At 48.6% G+C, this 4946-nt stretch overlaps 1 pseudogene; it reads right to left on the reverse strand.

The window, feature by feature from the left end:
- Nucleotides 1–1360: 1360 nt before the first annotated feature.
- The window catches only part of LOC103210702, a 9873-nt pseudogene continuing 6287 nt past the window's right edge, over nucleotides 1361–4946 (reverse strand).

Genomic DNA, 4946 nt, shown 5'->3' on the forward strand with positions numbered 1-4946 from the left:
GAGGTTCATGTGTCTGATAGTCTTTTGGACTAATTGTTTCCTTGTATCTTTGCTTTTCTTCACTTTTCTTTGCTCCAGACAAGGAGAAACCAGTAGTTGCCCCTTAGATGGCCACTCACAAGCTTTTAAGAGCTCAGTTGCTACTCACCGAAGTAGGGCGTAGAACCTTGTCCCCGTGTACTATGTTGTGCTAATTGACCATAATGTACACCAAGACTATGGTCCTGAGCCTCCATTCCCAGACACTCATTCCCTCAAGGTGTTCTATTGTGACTAAGACGTTTCCATAACTTTGTCCCCTGCAAGTTCCACTACATTCATGAATATGTTTGAAGTCCATATAAATATATGGGTAAAGAGAAAAAAAAAATCTAAGCCCACTGCTGTGGAGTTGATTCCTACTCACAGCAACCCCCACTGGGTTTCCAAGGCTGTCAATCTTTATGGAAGTAGATTGCCTTATCTTCCTCCTACAGAGCAGCTGGGGGGTTTGAACTGCCAGGCTTCTGGTTATCAGCCAAATGCCTTACCCATCATGCCACTAGAGCCCCTATAGGTAAATATAGCCTCTGTTAAACCTATATATATTTGTGGGTGTGGTCCCATTCGCCTTCCCACTTCTGTTCAGGTTGAGCGTCTATCTATGGATCCACTCAAAAATTATCGTTATTACTGCTTTTTCAGGATTGTGTGTGTAATATTATTCACCTTTGCACAACTGAATTTTAACCCCCTAGTGCCTTCCTGGTATATGCCTCTGTGAAGTTGAACTTACTGCACTGGAGCTTTTGTTTCCAGGAACACATTCTTGTCCTTGAAGTTGAATTCTAACCCTAGGGTCATTGCAACCATGAGACGACCTGGTCCAAGTCAAGCACCCGGGAACCCTGGTTGGCACATCTTGAGGATTCCACAGGGAGTTGTTATTATCCTTCAGTTTCAACAAGCATTGGCTGACCATCTACTATGTTCACAACATCTCGGCAAAAGACACTGGGGAAATAATTTGAGGATTAGGAAAAGGGTGCGCCAAAGTGTTGCACAGAAGCTATTTGCAGGGGCAGATCTCTAGGGGTGAATAAACCCTGTCACCCTACAAAGTCAATGCAAAACACAAAACAAACCAATTAGGGAACACGTGTCTCAGGTTCCAAAAATTAAACTACATAAAAGCTGATTGAGTTACACATACTACTTTTTCTGAACATGACTCTCTAATTGTTACCTTGCAAAAGAATTAGGATGATTCTGAATGAGAGTGAGAAAAAGATAAAGTTGTAATCTAGGGCAAGTAAGTGAAGATTGGGTCTGTTGTACCCAATGATCTTGATCCAGAGTGAACACTTACTTCTCCAACTCCTCATTTTCCTGTAGAAGCTGCATATGATTTCATGGGGATTTCTTCCCACTCAGGAAGGTTGGCCAGGCTCTCGGCCACTTCTTTCTTCACGGGCCAGCCCCAGGTCTTGAAGAAGGGTACCAGGTTCTTGTTCACTTTTTCAGAGAGCTTCTTCACCCACAAGTTCATCTTGCTGGCATTGTCACTGGGCATGCCAGAGAGGGTATGATACTCAGCAAAGACCTGGGTAAAGGGCTCCCACCCAAAGGCCTCCTGGAGCTGGGAGAGACAGAAGGGGCAGAGTGAGGCAGCTGGTCTACCAAAGCCACCCCACCTAACAAGGCAACCAGCCTTTTAGCATTGATGGAGCTCTTATTAGCAGCCCTCTTCTTCTTCACCCTCCAGTATGCTCAATTAATTGCTAATGCCTCCATATTTCGTCTCTCTCCAATCCCAGGGCAGAAACAGTGTTGCACATGGCTTGGTCCATAAACCCAAAACACACTGCCATTGAGTCACAGAGACCCCTTCTTTGGTTTCCAAGGTGGTATCGCTACGAAAGTAGATTGCCCAACCTTCCTTCTAAGGAGTGGCTGGTGGGTTTGAACCGCCAGCCTTCTGGTTAGCAGTTCAATAGGGTCTCATTAAATGGTAGTTCGTTTTGGTGTTACTATTTCTTTCACATTGTAGCTTAGTGAAGATGACGGCTTGAATCTTATTGAGGTGAAGACACCCTCCTTTCTTGTGCAGCTGGAAACTTAGAACCCTACCACTGCAAACCCACACCAGCCAATCCTGAAAGCCTATTGCTATCTAGCTGATTCTGACCCATGGTGACCCCATGTGCTACAGAGTACAACTGCTCCATTGGGTCTTCTTGGCTGCAATTAATCTTACAGAAGATCATCTGGCCTTTCTTCCATGGGGCTACTGGATGGGTTTGAACCACCAATCTTTAGGTCAGTAGTCATGCATACACCACTGGTGCCACCCAGGGACCTTCTATATGACTCAAACATGATGGCATTTTAATTCTTTGCTGAAGCCTTGACAACTGATAAGTCTGCTGGATTGTTTTATGGATTACAGTCTGCAGGAAAAGAGGAGATAGGCAGATGTGGGAGACGAATGTGTCCTATGTGGCTGGAGCTAGAATGAACTCATACGTTAGAGAGAGACGGTGCTTGGAGATGGATGCCTCAGAAGCCTATGGAAATGGACTGGTGTTGGCTGTAACTGGGAGCTTTAGGACTGGAAGGGACAGGCTACTGGCCCATCACTTAGGAATCTACGATCCTGGGACCACAGCCTTGAGGACAAGTTAACACTGGGTTTGCTAGCCTGCACCACTGCTATTCTCTCACTTGTGCTCAGGTAAGGCCACAGCCTGGGCTGTCGGGAGGTGTCTAATACTGATTATGATCAACTATTTCTTGAATGTCTGTACTGCACCAGGTGTTGGGTTATGCTCAGGGTCACAGACAAGAAAGGAGGAGTCCCTTGTACTGCCTAGAAAGAGAAACAAGTGCTTAACCACATAAATGGCATTATGGTGTCCTGAAGGCCACACTAGCACACATGGGTAGCACAGAGGAGGAAGTTAATGACAACATCCCAGGGAGAGTGCTTAGGGAAGGCTCCTGGAGAAGGTGACAGACAAAGGTGTTCCTGGTGTGTGAAGAGGGCAGTGCTACTTTAGGAAAGAAGAACAGTGTTTGCAAATGTGCAGACCCATGGGAACAGGAACATGTTGTGGAGGCACGGGATGACCTGCATTTGCTGAAGAGAAGAAAAGGTGTCAGAAACCTGGAACCCGAGGAAGGAGGAGAAGGCAGAGGCCCGGTCACAGAGAGCTTGGCATTTACCTGAAGCTACTGAAGGGCTTTGAGATCAATGTCTGGTTTAGGTGGCAGCACCCTAGAAGGAGGTCCACTGTGATCATGACTAGAGGCAATGGCCTCTTTAGGAGGCTGTGAGAATAGTCCAGATGAGATGCCATGGCAGTCTGGGTTTTGACTGGGAGGTGAGGAGAGGGGTGGGCTCCAAGGCAGTTGGGAACACGAAAGGGGTTTGAATTGAACTTGCACATCCAGCTGTGGCTGAGACCACTTCTAGTTCATGCAGACACTCAGATACATGACTTATTCAGAAGGACAAAGGTCCAAAGTCATTTTGCTGTTTGAAGTGTTTCGATGAAGACAGACAGAGCAGATGGGCAGAGACAGTGCACCTTGCTGCCCAAAGCCTGGGTCTGCAGACCAAACCTGGAACCTGAGTTCTCCTTGCCCCTGTCTCAGTAATTATAGGTTCACAGGCAAGTGCTTATGCCCTTTAACCTTCTGTTTCTGCGTCTGTAAGATGGGCTTCCTGAGGAGTCTCAGGCTGCTGCAGGGGTGAGAGGAGATGGAAGGGCGGGTTTTGAAGAGACTGTGAAGTGCTCTGGCCCGGTTGCTTCCTCATGAAGCTGGCACTCAGCACTGGTGGGATTTGAATAGGAAGATGCTATTTTAAGATGAAGGAGCTCTGGTAGCATAGTGCCTAAGGCACTTGACTGCTCACCAGAAGGCTGGCGGTTCAAACCCACCAGCCACTCCTTGGAAGGAAGGTTGGGCAATCTACTTCTGTAGTGATACTGCCTTGGAAACCCAAGGAGAGGTCGCTATGAGTCAGGGCTGACTCGATGGCAAAAACAACAACAACAACAATTTTCCGATGCTACCAGGGCAACCTCCCCAGAGTCCATTCTTGTGGCGACCTGCACCCTTGTTGTAAGGGTGAGGCTGCTGTCATTGGAGCCATAATAATGTCTTGGGAGAAGAGAAGCCAGTTTGGGTTTGGGTTTGGGAAAGCTGAGATGCCCCTGGGAGGCTGTCCATGCGATTGTGCCACAAGCCCGGGCTGTTGTGGTGGACTTGTCACAGTGCTTCTACCCACTTTCATCTACTTCCAAAAGTTCTGAGGTGGAGGAGGGAGTGGGACAAGTATCTTTGTCCACGTGTTACCTGCTTAGACGTGTGGCCCCTGGACTACAGGGAGCCTCTTGCAGAGCTCCTGGGATGCCTGGGTATGTGGCTGTAGGTTTGGGGCCCCACCTCCTCTTCCTTTCCAGTACCTGGAGGTATGTCTCCAGAGCCGTCCACACATGCCAGGCACTCAGGGGGGCTCCCTTGTGTAGATACTCCTTGATCCTTCTCTCCCGGATTTGACTCCTCAGCTCAGAGTGGGCCTGGGCCCCGGGGATGCCCAGGACCGTCTCATGCACGTAGACCGTCCACAGATTGCAGGTAGCCTCTGTGGTGTGCGAGGGGAACTCCCACTTGTACTGCTGCTGGTTGTGGCCCAGTCCATGGAGGGCTGCTCACAGTCCTCCCTTCCGTATGCCTGCCTCGTTGATGAGCTCTGACGCTGACTCCAGGTGGCCTATGATGGGGATAGGAGGGGCGGTGAGTGCGTGTGGCCTTCCTGTGGATGGTGTCACCCTCACCGTCCCACGAGGCTGGGACGATTTTGATAATAACCCCCCCTATTAATCAGAAGAGCATGACCTCACCTCTGCCCAAGCTTCTTAGACCTAATTGTTCTCTAAGATACCAGCTTCTTATGGGGG

The sequence above is a fragment of the Orycteropus afer genome, unplaced genomic scaffold (genome assembly GCF_000298275.1).
Source record: "Orycteropus afer afer isolate SDZICR_OR568_19922 unplaced genomic scaffold, OryAfe1.0 scaffold00638, whole genome shotgun sequence".
NCBI classification, from domain to species: Eukaryota; Metazoa; Chordata; class Mammalia; order Tubulidentata; family Orycteropodidae; genus Orycteropus; species Orycteropus afer.